Below are 14,483 nucleotides of genomic sequence, written 5' to 3'. Positions count from 1 at the left end.
GTTCTCAAACTTTGTCTAGCATGCATCAGAATCCCCAGGAGGACCTGTGAAAACACCGATGACTGGGTTCCAGTCCCAGAGTTCCTGATTCGGTAGGTCTCGGGGGAGGGACAGGAAGGTCCTAAGAACTTGCTTATCTAACAAGTTCCCAAATGATGGTGATGTTGCCGGTCTGGGGACCACATGTTGAGAACCACTGCCCCTAGATAATGTGTACAGTCTCTGATCTATTGAACCTGGACTTGCAGGAAGGACACAAGCACCAAAATTTTTAGTAGGGCTTCCCTGGTGGCGCAGTGGTTGAGAGTCCGCCTGCCAACACGGGTTCGTGCCCTGGTCCGGGAAGATCCCACATGCCACGGGGCGGCTGGGCCCGTGAGCCATGGCCACTGAGCCTGCGCGTCCGGAGCCTGTGCTCCTCAGCGGGAGAGGCCACAACAGTGAGAGGCCCGCGTACCGAAAAAAAAAAAAATTTTTTTTTAGTAAGCTAGACTCTTTAGGGGTTATGTTTAGTAAGTCACAAGAAGCCAGGAGTTCACTGGGAAAATGTACAAACCTTTGCAATTTCAAAATGATCTTGTCTCTTCTGATAATGTTCTTTCCCCACCCTCACCTCCATGTCCCCCTCATGTTATGGAGGATAAGTAGGATGCTGTGTTGGAGGGGCTGAAATCAGAAAACTGAGATGTTGTGCTTAGTTAAGGACTTTGTTATATATGTATCACTCTTGGTCCTAGAATGATATGTATAATACATATATAATTCTTTGAGAAGCCTGAGGTACTACACAGGGGATAGGATCTCTCAAGGATTTCCCAAACAAAATAAAACCTGCCAACTTACTGTCTTCTTTTAAATTAACCCAGGATCTACTGGACCACCAACTACCATATTTTATCAGATCTGACATTCCTCAAATCATTATTCTATGTAACACCAGGAAAGAAAAAAAGAAAGCTACAAACTATGGTACACACCATCAATTATAAGATTGATCTTGATTTCTGAAAGGTTAAAATATGATCTTAGAATCAATAAAACAGTACAAAAAAGTGCCCTGGCCTTGGTAATATATGGTACCATTTTTTTATGTGTTACCATGCTTTCTTAGAGCAGCTAATATACTAATTGTTTAAAACAGTTAATATGCTTATATGAGCCTATATGAAATCAAAGTGGGAAACTCCAGCAAATCTGTAGATTTTTTTTATGGAGAACACCTTAAAACGTTTTATTCTGAAAATTTTTTGAGTTTAAAATTTAAATTTTTTAATTTTTAATTAAAATTTTAATTAAAATTAATTTTAATTTAATTAATTTTAATTAAAAAAATTTTGTTTGTAAGAATAGTATAAAGAACTTCCATAAAATTTTTTTTCTTAACCATTTAAGAATAAGTTGTAGACATCATGCCCCTTCAGCACTTAAATATTTTAGAGTGATAACATCTTTGTTCTTAGGAAATACAAAGTCAGAAATTTAATATTAATATCATTATCTATTAAGTAGTCCATATTCATATTTCTCATATTGTCTCACTACTATCCTGTACAGCATTCAATATGAGACGCAATCTGGCCTCACATGTTATATTTGGTTGCCGTGCGTCTCTAGTCTCTTTTAATGTGGAGATTCATCTTTGTCTTGATACAGACTTTTTTTTAAGATAATAGAGAAATTAGTCTGAGTTTGATGATGCTTCCTCCTCAAGATTAGATTTAGGTTATATGGAATACATTTTTGGCAGGAATACCATTGAACTGATATGGTGTCCTAAGGGTATCACATATCAGGAAGCACACACTATCACTTTGCCCCATTGTTGGTAATATTAACTTTGATGACTTGGTTAAAGTGGTGTCTGTCAGGTTTCTTCACTCTAAAGTTATTCTTTCTCCCTTTATAATTTGTAGGAAGAGAGTTTGAGACCATGTCAATATCCTGTTCCTCATTAAACTTTGTCCCAATAGTTTTAGCATACATTGACAATTCTTGACTGAATTATTACTCAGATGAGTGTAAAACATTTTCAAAAAAGATTTAAGCAAATCCTACTTTATTTTAATGATGACTTATTTTCCATATCCATGAAGCTTTCTTTATACTATGGTGCTGTCTTACAGTGTTTGGAAAGTTGCTTTGAGAAATAAAGAGACATAGGGAGGAACACAACTCTTTCCCCCCCCCCCCCCGCAGCTTTATTGAGAGAACATGGTTCTTATTCAGGGAAATTCAGAGAAGACTTTGGTGGTGGAATCCTATCCCACTACCTCATTTTATCTTCACTAGAGTATATAGATCAATAGAGTATAAACAAAACTGAAGGAAATTGGGACAAAAAACAATCCTATTTTGGAAATAGAGATGATTTTTAAAAGGTATAATTTTGAAGTAATGTGTTTAATTGCTTTTTTTAATACTCACCAAGAGTAAAAAAAAAAAAAAAAAAAAAACACAGAGGAAATGTGAAACAGAATAGTGTACCAGAGTTTAAAACTCTTCTCCTGAACCGTTTTTATAATATTCCTATGTAACAATAAACCATACGATGCTGCCATTGTATTTGTTAAAAATGCTTGCATATCAGCAGTTTCATACACCTGCTAGCTTCCTGACATTCCAAGTGCTTAAGTCAGATGATCCCTGGCCAAGGAGGATGTTACAAAGTAAAGCAATCTATGCATCATTATGAGGAAGGTGGACAAAAATCAACCCTAATGCCTCTTCTAACCTCTTCATAATTTGTGAATGGCTTATGCAATCCTCTTTCAAGCTGAGTCCAAAGAGGGACTTCTCTCTGCTTCCTTAACATGATAGAGTTACCTTTTTCACACTGTTTTGCAAGTGTTTACTCATTTATACCTCTAACTATAGAATATATGAGGGCAGGTTATTTGGGTATAAAGGGAGACGGTAACCCCTGAAGGCTGGAGATTTGTTATAAAAATGATATAAGGTTATAAAATAGAAAACTTTATAACTGGCTGTAGGAAGAAAATCACTGTTTTGTCTACATATTGACTCAGACCAAATACCTAAGTTTCACTCAGTGTTTTTAATGATAAAATTTGAACAAATGACTGCATGTATAATTTTTACATCTATAAAGTTATTATTATAACCCCAAACCTTGCCTTCCTAACAAATATGTTATGGTGCTAACCAGTTGATCATTGTGAAGAATTTGAGTTTCTTGCAGAAAACTATTACATAAAAATAAAGAACGATACACTGCATAGATGTGTTATGTCAAGACTACTCATTTCCCATTTATAAAAGTAGATCTCTAAATACACACAACAAGCTGTAGTTAGTAAATTGAAACACCATAAAATGATTGATTTTTTAAAATTTAAATCGTGCTAAATAACCACGATTTAGCACGATAATATTTATTCCTAAATAACCAAATCCTCATTTATACTGTTAACTAACTCTTTAGTACATTTGCAAATAGAACATATTACATTCCTATCATCTAACAACTCTCCCATTAGCTACAGTAAATACTCTGCACTTTCGTTACCCATCAGTTCCCCCATAGAGTTATGGGTTATAAGTTTAATCGTTTCATTTGCATATCCAGCTGAGGTAAATTAGAAAAAGTCCCCACACTCATTACACTTTACTGCATTACAAACACAGATGTCTGTTTCTCTAGACCTGCTTAACCTTGACCTAAAGAAAGAGATTAGAGTAATACAGTGAGAAAATAGACACTGTTCACTTGGCTTCTCACGTCTGAACTACAATGAATTTCCTAGAAAATAAGAGAATTTGTTTTTTAATTACGAAGGTAACCACAAAAAAATTGTAATAATCAGATATTGCTTTCCTTAGTTATGGATTATCTGGGTTTTTTTTTTTTTTTTTTTGCGGTACGCAAGCATGTGGGATCTTCCTGGACCGGGGCACGAACCCGTGTCCCTGCATCGGCAGGCGGACTCTCAATCACTGCACCACCAGGGAAGCCCTATCTGGGTTTTTAAAAATATTTATTTATTTATTTGGCTGCACCAGGTCTTAGTTGAGCATGCGAGATCTTTAGTTGCAGCATGAGCAATCTTTTAGTTGCAGCACGCGGAATCTTTTAGTTGCAGCATGTGGGATCTAGCTCCCTGAACAGGGATCGAACCCAGGCTCCCTGCACTGGGAGCGTGGAGCCCTAGCCACTGGACCACCAGGGAAGTCCCATGGATTATCTGTTTAAAACTCTTTGGCTATTATTTCCCTGGACAAGTAGCCATGAAAAACTTCTCTATAAAGAGAAACTTCACTGCATTAAGAAAAATATCATTTTCTTTAGTGAAGAAAGTAACACCCAGCTGCCATCTAGCTTAGTGTGAAAACTTGTGGAGTCATATCACAAAAGTATAGACCAAAAGGCCAAGGAATAGGCAGCCAAGGGCTCTCTGAAGTTTGTGGCTTTCGCTCGCTAGTAGTGTCATAAATCTCCATCACTGGTACTTTTATAACCTCTCCTGATACCCTCATATCACCCCTAGAAGATTCTTTACAACATGCCTTTATAGTCACAATCACATAGTTCACAGAGGCAGACCATTTGTTTATAATTATGTGGTGAATCTTTGATGAAGGACCATCATCCCAGTTGTCATATCCTCATACACAATGCGGGCTAGCCATTTGTACATCTAACTTGTTAATAGCTGTAATCAAAAATTCAACACAGAATTAAACTTGAAGAAGTATCTTTAAACTTCACATGAAAATCAGCAAAAAACAATGTCTATGATGCTTAAGGTAGCTTCAAGGGAGCCTCTGAATCTCAACCAAATGAACCATTTTCAAGTTTAACTATGAAGGACACAGAAAATACTTGGCTTCACACTCAAGTTAAAATCACATTAAGTACATGAGGCTCAGAGAGATGTCTCCTTCAAGATAAACAAATGGATAAAGGGAACCGAAAAAGGAAAAAAACCCCAAAAAACAGAAAGAGGTAAGTATTCTAGAAAATATTTAAATGCAAAAATTAACATAGGTAACATATGAAAAATGTATGACCCAGAAAGACATATCAATGACCAAGAGAATACCTCAATAGAACGTATAAAATTGTGTTTTATCTTTACAGCTAAGGCATCTTTACCGTGAAGCTAATAAAGTTTCAGCTTTAGGGCCTCTCACTTGTACAGGCCCCTTTCAAAGCTCTGGACAGGCCTTAGAAATATGTTTTTATAAAATTTTCAAAGTTAAGATATTTTTTAACCATAATTAGTTAAGACACTGTCTCTTTCCACTCCGACTTCCCTGTCACACTCCCCTTGCGTCAGATGGCATTAGAGTGACTGTAGGCATTTTTGATGTTTAGTAAAGGAGTTAGGAACACACTGATTTGGGGTTTATGGGCTATAGGATGTGTTTTGCTGTCCCTTCCATGTATACTCGCTCATCTTCCCGGAGGAATGGCTTCCAGGAATACTCCTTACTTCCCACTGTGCCCACTCACCCAGCTACATAAAGGAGCAGGGTCAGGAGTTGTATCATGACATGACAAGGTTTGAAAGGTATGAAGCCAGAAGCTAGTCTGTAAAAAATTCTTCCAATCATTAGATGTATAAAATTGCAAACAGAGGATTCAATTCTCATCAATGCACAGTCAAAATAGAAGCTCTCTCCTGTCAGAAATGATACAGTGTGTACAACTTGAAACACATCATACACATCTTTCTTCTCTTTAATAGGAAAGCTTGAAAATACCATTTTAACCATAATTTAGAAAGATGTCTTATAAGATTTTAATAAATGGGAAGAAATTACAGACCCCTGATTTATATGTATGTTAAGGATATCTTCTTTGGGCTTCTTTAAATTTATTTATTAAAGAGCTGAAAATTCAGATAAATATAATGGAATATTTAACAAAAGAGGTAAAATGAGTGTTGAAATCAATAGAAATTACTCTGACATCAAGAAAAGAACTGTATCAAAAATGTTTAATCATACCAAAAGCAGTAATTCATTACAGGAAGAAATAAATGTTGCCTACTCAAAATGAATACATTCTTGGATTGTTTGATCACTAAATTAATAAAGAGGAGGAACTCAAATGAACACTTTGGGGAAAGATTAAATGTCTTCCTGATTCCATAGGAAGCTCTGATATTGATGAAATAACAGACCTTGCAATGCACAAGGATATCCACAATGAGTGTTGTCAATTCAAAGACCAAGACTGTTCACTGTCCAAGAAATGCCTTCAAATCTCATATCCCATACGGAAAAGAAAACTGGGGACAATTTTCCTAAATTTGAATTATAAACATTCTTAAAATATTACATGGCATTACCAGTAAAGAGTAAGGACACTAAAATAAACTTTTCTAAGATCAACAATTTTTTTAAAAAATTGTCAATCAACCATGCTAAAAAAAAAAAAGACTGAGCTATCTTTCTGTCCTCTCAATAGAAAGCAAAATTATTTAAAAATCACTATCAAATACATGTATTAAATCATGTTGAACACTCTAAACTTTACAATATTATGTATCAATTATATCTTAGTAAAGTTGGGGGAAAAATAAAAATAATCACTGTCAAGACTATGCAGTCAAAAACCATAAGGAAAAAAGTATCACAGAGCTGTGTTGGGCAGTTAATTAATAAAAATGATATATTATTTTCCTGGATCATGTGAGTTTTGTTCTATTTGTCCACTTTTTAAGCTTTGTAATTTTGTCTTCTTTTTTCAATCTAAATATTTATTTTCATACTTAGTTTTGTATCCACCATGTTATGTTTTCTTAAAAGAGGGCTCTAAAATCATATAAGCCCCACTAATCCTGATTCTGCCCCTGCCTCAAAGCCACAGTGTCTATTTCACGTATGCTCAAGAGGTTGCAGCAGAACATTCACAATGAAGCAAGGTTTGCCCTGGCACTCTGTTCAGAATCCTGATGGGGCAAAAAGTAAATATCAAAGTGAAACTTCCTCATGAAAATGGGACTGAACTTATATCTCAGTGGATACATCCCTCCCAAAAAGAAACAACAGCAATCCTTGTCCTTGCCTAGAAATCAAGAGTTATAGCTGCTCTCTCAACTGTTGCAATGTTGATCCTCAGCTAAATATCCCAGATCATCATGTCTGAAGAACTGTGCACAAACCATCTTGTTCAGGTAATGTTTCCCCCTCTGAAGCACAACATTTTTCTTTATTAAAAAGTTACTAATGTAAAAAAAAAAAGTATAGGAGAGTCAAACTATCTCTAATTTTTGTTTAGGTTACTGAAAAAGTGGAATTTTCACTAGCCTCCAGTGTTTCCAAACACATTAGGTCCACAATTGTTTTCAGTCCTGTAAAATTTCTTCGATTCTCATTCACATTTCCTATGTTATACCTCCTTCCTTTTGTCTTCCTAAACTTCCTCTCCAGTTTCCTATGTGATAAGACTTAAGAGGATACCAACATGCACTAATGGCAAATTCATTCTGAATGCTTTTGTAAACATAAAATCTTTGGGGGGTATAAAACAAAGGCTTAGAATATAAACTTTACTTTAAGCCAGCTGGTTATCATTTGGCCTGCCTTGAAACCCTTTAATCCCCAGCAATGAGCCAGTCTTTATCCTCAGAGCAGCGAAAGACTCTCAAACGTAAAACAACGAATACTTATGAGTCCCTTGTTGATCTATTTCTGCAAGAGATTTGGTAAGTTTTTCCAGCAACAAATCTTAAAATCACACTACTGAAAAGGGCTCAAAGAGGTCATCTCCTGTACCAGACTGCCAAAAACGACAGCACTTAAAATAATCAAAACAGATAGTCATTGCTCCAGTTCTTAAAATTTTTATGGGACAGGCATTTCTGTAAAAGACCACTCTGCATTTGTTTTGGATGCACTGTTGCTGAATGAAAATCTATAATGCTGGCAAACTGATCAATAATCCCTCAACTGAGAGAACACTGTAAAGATGTCACATCAGGAGAAACAACTAGCTCAAAGAATTAAGTTAACATGTATAACTCCCAATGGGAAGGTTTCACCTCCATGAAACATTTAATCAAATTAGGCACAGGAAACCACAGTAGTATATGGAAAAGGACCTTTTCATCAACGCTTTAATTAATATCCTTATTAATTACTCATCCAATGGAACACTAATCTATATAGATCAAGCTTTACTGGACTAAAAGGAAATCCCCTGAACAAAGATTCCTTTGGATTTGCCCAATATATCGTAAAGTTTTTTAAATTTTAAAAATAAAGTTACATAACATACCATGTAAAGTATACACAATGACTGGCCCTAAATGTACACCCTTACCTGTACCTACATCCTTGCCTTACAGTGGGTTTGGGTGAGTGGCACATGGGCAGTAATACCAGTGAAGTATCTCTCCTGAATGTTGTTCTACAATTCCCACAAGGCTGCTTTCTGTGTTTCTGTCCTCTAGTGGGCACAATTCTGTTATTGTGCCATCTACATTCCCTTATTGTATAATCATGGATGCCTGTTAAATGGACACAAGATTCATTTCACTTTCTCTATTTGTCTAATTTATAATCCCACACAGACAGCTAGAACACAAAGTAACAAATGCCAAAAGAATTACTGTTGCCGTGATAGTTTTCACAAATAAATTAAGTGTTAAGTAAGCTGCGTTCCACAAAGACCTAGTAATTCCTCTTTAAAGATAATTGAATAAATTAGTGGTATTGTCAACTTCTAAAGCTTTAACACATTTTAGAGATCATCATTTAACAGGACTGAGGCTAAATGATTTCTCCAAAGTATCCAATCCTACTCAATGAAAAACCCAGGGAAAGAATGTACCCAATGCTGAGAGAAATTCCTATGTCCTTAGACTCAAATCAAATTCTGATAGGAGGGTGAACACCAACACCTTTAAAAAGACAAGTCAGTGTAAACCCAAAGGGTCTCTGGAGAGGAAAAGGAAGAAGAAGAGTATCAGCAGGCTTTGATAAAGAAATGAAAAAAAATTTCACCACAGGCACATTCATTTCAAAAAATGTCAGTGGTAATAACCAAGTTGATGTTCATCTCAACACAAGACTTTGGGAGCATACATTTTTTACCTTCACAACTCTAATATGATTGCACATATCTTAATGTATTTATCTAATGGTTTCCATCCAGTATTACTCAGGGTTGTCCGGAGAAAAGGAACCAACAGGACATGTGTATGTGTGTGTGTTTGTAGATAGATAGACAGATTTTAAGGAATTGGTTCATTTGATTATACAGGCTGACAAATCCCCAATCTGCAAGGCAGGGTAACAGATAAGAGACTCAAGAAGTTCCTATTTCATCTCAAGTCCAGAGGCAGAATTTCTTCTTCTCAAGGGAACTCAGTCCTTTTCTACTAAAGCTTTCAACTGATTGGATGAGGCCCACCCATATTATGGAGGGTAATCTGCTTTACTCAAAGTCTAGTGATTTAAATGTTAATCTCATCTTAAAAATACCTTTACATAAACATCTAGAATAATGTTTGACCAAATATCTTTGTACCACAGCCTAGCAAAATTGACACATAAAATTAACTACCACATATCCATCCATTCATTCAAAAAGCTTTTATTTGATGCTACAATGTGCAAAGCACTGTGCTAAGTGCTGCTGACACACAAATGTTAGCTTTTACACTAAAATTTTTATTTATAACACTTAATGAGGGGAGCTACATTGGTTTGGCATACTTTTTGACCTACAACATTTGCACATTTCTTAAAACTCTGTTATTGTCTTTATATAACTTTCTACAAGATTAACTGGCTTATGTGCTTCAGAAGCACATTAACACTGCTCTTAAGATATGAATAAGAAAAATACCTTAGTGTATACTGCAAATCACAAACAACAATGCAGTAATTTTAATACAGATACATGAAATATATCTTCTTACCATTATGGTGTAAACCAAGGTTTTAAAGTAATTTATTTATAATTCTTTTGAAAATAATGCCTTGAAGTAATTAATTTTTTAATGGCCAATAGAGCTTTGGAAAGTGCAAAATGGTATGGGCAGAAAGGGCAAGAAATAGGTTATTTTTGAAAAAGAGACAGTGACTTAAATGGTAACCTAAACCATGGGGTGTTCTTTTTATCATTCTTTTTTTCTTAGGTTAGGAGGTTATTAACCTGTATCCTGGGGTGAGTGAGCACCAATTACATCAATGGGATAGATAAATGAAATGCAAATTAAAAATTAAACATATTCTGACAACATTAGAGTCCTAACAGTATTTTTAATAAAAAAAGAAAGATAAAAATGTTTTCTCCATTTTGATTTTTGATACAGTGATGGGGGAAGTGGTTTGATATATAAACCAATGCCAGCAAAAACAAAAGATTTTTGTGTTTTCCTTCATTCCTTATTTTACACACAGCAGTTTAACAAATGCATTTCAGTATCATTCAAATGGACTCTCTAATCAGTATTTTTTTTAAACAGCTTTCTTTGGGAAATTATTGACTACTCTGTTTCAAATTAGAATGGCATATCTAAGGGTCAGGCCTGGGTTTTCACAAATATTTAACTACTTACGGACAAAAGCAATACTTTGCACCAATTGTCACCACTGATGTCATTTCAGAAGCCCTAGCTTTTTACCCACTTCACTGTAAAGAATACTTTTCCCTGGATAATCAGTCCTGTAGTCTATTAAAGTCCTGCAAATTCCAGGATCTGCCACTTATCAGCTATGTGGCCCTGATCACAGACTTCATCTCTCCCTGCCTCAGCTTCCTCATCCACAAAATGGAGAAATTAGGAAGTTGTTATGAAGAATAAATGAGTTAAGATTTGTAAAAGATTTAGAACAGTACCTAGTACATAATAAGTACTACATAAGTGTTAGTAACTACAATTTTTATTATACAGACTAAGACCAAAACTAATTACCTACAATGGTAACTTGCATCACAAAGAAATGTTTATTGGCTACCTTCCCTTCCTTTTTTCACTTCCCTAATGCCCTACTGTGCCTCAGATTCAGCTTCTGGGAGAAGCCAAATTAAAGTAAGCCCATTGAAATGACATGTTAGAAAACTCTGCAGTTAAAGAAAAGAGTTTTAGATCATGTTAGAGATGTTAGAATAATTAGAACTCATTGGGAAAAGCATCAGGCAGCGTGATGATATCAGTTTTGATCTTAACCTTTATCATCTATATGTATCCTGACCTTCAAAATCAGTGAGGAAAGGATGAACTAGTCAATAAATTGAAACCACTAGCTAACCATGGGCAGGGAATTAAATTAGACCTCTTACCTCAGATTGTACACCCCTACAAATGCCAAAAATGTAATCTTGATGTGGAAAAGGCCTTCTAAAAACAGAAAGCTTATTTCTGTACCCCAAGGTCTGCTTCCCAGCTTCCCACTGACAATGGAAATGAGGGGATGGAAGGAATAGAAATTGTGAAAGTGGCAGCTATAAGATTTGGAAACATTGCACATGAAGGACCTGAGGTTAAGTTTCAAAGGACTGTGTAACCTTAATCTTGGATGACAATCAAACAACCTGTACAGCATCATCTCTGTCTTACTCTCATGCTCCAAAACCTTCCAAGGCTCTTTACTATCTATCAAGTGAAGTAAAAAGTCCTTTAGCTGAATATTGTGAGATTCAAGACCCTAATCTACTTCTCAGCCTCATTTTTAACACTCCCCTAATGTTTCTCCTACCCCTCAGTCATGCTGATCTTTACATTGCTGTACACACACACACACACACACACACACACACACGCACACACAATGTGTCCTTTCTTACTTCCCTGCCTAGACTTGAGCTAGGTTCCCTACCTAGAGAGTTTTCCCTTTCACATCCCAGGTCCCTCTCAGAGCCACGGTTTCTCCACATACAGTGGAATGCTAATGAGTGTTTAATAATCACCTCTGGGTGGAGGGAGCCCTGAGTTGTAGAGTTTGCCAATTTCTGTGGTGTAAATACTCTCACAGTGGGTGATTTCAACCTAATAAGGTGACATTAACCCACAGGCAAAATTCCTGAAAACATAACGATAGCCTGCAGAGACGAAATATAAGCCGATTACAGCCTGTCATCCTTCCTAATCCTCCCCCTCATGTCCCAGCACCCACCCCTGCACACAGTAGACATGATTTGAGCCTCCCTGGAACTTCCTCTCCCCTTAGAGCACTTCGTATTTAACTTGCATTATTCTCTTCATATGTTTCTTCAAGAATTTGCTTTATCTCCCTATAGATTAAAAACTATGTGAGGGCTGTTTCATTGTGTGTGTGTGTGTTTTTGTTTTTTGGTTTTTTTTCCCTTGTTAAAGCCCCTACAGAATTTGAGCAAGGGGGCCTGGACAATGGAGTTCTGAAGCATTAACTTCCCAGGGCCCAGAGCAAGATAGAGCAAAAAAACCAAAGATTCATAGAGAATGGTCAGGGAAATTTTTTACCTGCTCAAAAGTAGTAGTATGAAATTTGTCTTCTACTACAAAAGAAATGACAGCTTGTTGCCTTGAATGTTTGATCCTGCTTATTTACCCAATGTATTGATAGAAGTGAGTCATGGAAAAGAGAAAAGATAATCCAGGATATTTGCCTCCTGCTTTCAGTTTTGTCCTCTAGGCATGCCACCTGGGCCTCAACACCCAAGGAAACGTCTTGTCCTCCAGAAAATGAATCCCATTCTCCTCCTCTCCTTATCCCCCTAAGGAAGTTTGCTCACTGAGAACATGATATTATTGAGGGTAAGGATCATGTCTTCTTTGCTTTTATAATCCCCAGGGCCAGCCTAGTGTTTGGTATCCAGCAGGAATTCAATGAAAGTATAGTAAGTAAGCAAAATAATGTTTTCATCCAAAAAAGGCAATGGATTTGGACTAATAGTAGAGTGGGTGTTATTCATATTCATATTCCTTCTCAATTGAGCCAAATTTTAGAGTCTTACCCAGGGGATAGATTGTAGCAGTCAGGACACCTGTTTGCCCCAAAACCTAAACACTGAACGACTTTTGAGTTCTCCATGTGCTTGTCATTAGGGTGATGTCAAGACTCAAATGACTTATATTCATTCTTCCCTCCTGCCAATACTTATCTAGTACCTTTCATGTGCCAGACCCAGTGCTAGACAATGAGCACATTTCTTCAATGTTAGCACTCATTTTTGCTCAATACAAAAGAATAAAAGAAAGTTTCATGAAATTCTTGAATGCCCTGAGACACAAGGCATGACACAATAGCATAACAATCTTAAAGAAAGTACCTACTTCCAAATGCACACTCGGTATATAAAACACACGTAGTTGCCAATTTTTTCTAAACTACACATCTTTGAATTACACACAAAGAGAATTAATACTGGAAGGTTTTGAACACTATTAGTATGGTATTAAACATGTTTTAAGGTATAGTCCTAAGGAGACAATGAGCTCAAAGGGCTTGAAAAATTCAAGAAGGGTTTTCTAGATTTCTCAGAAAGTCTTTCCATCATGCAGCCTAAAATGTTGTCATTTAATGGTGGGATTTATCTGCTAGTCATAGACACTTGTCTGTGACAAACAATATGATAGTTCATTCATCAATAAGTATTGTCATTTTTACTGACAAAATGTGTGCCTTATCTAACTTCTCACCACCTCCACTGCTGTCATCCAGGTTAAGCCTCCATCATCTCTTATCTAGACTATTGCAGTAGCCTCCTAACACAGCAGTCAATGTCATCTTCCTAAAGCAGAAATCCAACCCACTCCAATGGCTTCTGTGGACTTAGGGAGTCTCCACATCACTCTCACTTCTGACACCAACTACAAAGTTCAGGGGTCTCCAAGATCACCAACATTATGACACCAACTGCAAGTTTGGGAGTCACCATGACTACCTTCAGGTTTGATCATTCTCTAGAAGGACTCATAGAACTCACTGAAAGCAGTTATACTCATGGTTATGGTTTATTACAGTGAAAGGATATAAACTGAAATCAGCCAGGTGAAGTGGAATGTGGGAACTCGAGGAAGATTCCATGCACAAAGCATCCAGTTGTCCTTTCCAGGGGAGTCATGTAAAGCACTAACTTCTCCCAGCAATGATGTGTGACAGTACTCTTGGAGTATTGCCAGCCAGAAAATCTCACCCAACACTTGATATCCACAGATTTTATTGGGGTTCAGTCACCTAGACACAATTGATTGCCTACATGGCTGATGTTTAGTCTTCAGTTTATCTGGAGGTTGAGCTGCTCTTGCATGGCCCCAGATCACCATCATAAATCACACTGTTAGACTATGTGGTGTGGCTCAAGATTCTCGGGTAAACAAAGACACTCTAAGTAAGCAGAAAATCACAAGGAGCTGCCAGAAGCCAAAGGCAAGGGCCAGACCTCTCTTTAGGTAAGTTTAATTGTTCCCAATACATTTAAAACAAAAACTTATCACAAAGCCAGATAAGATCTGGCCCCTACGTGCCTTTCCTACATCTCCATTTCCCCATCGGGTGCTGTGTTCCAGTCACATCAGCCTTCT

Source organism: Globicephala melas, chromosome 19, assembly GCF_963455315.2.
Source record: "Globicephala melas chromosome 19, mGloMel1.2, whole genome shotgun sequence".
NCBI lineage: Eukaryota > Metazoa > Chordata > Mammalia > Artiodactyla > Delphinidae > Globicephala > Globicephala melas.
Note: the sequence above shows the minus strand (reverse complement) of the source record.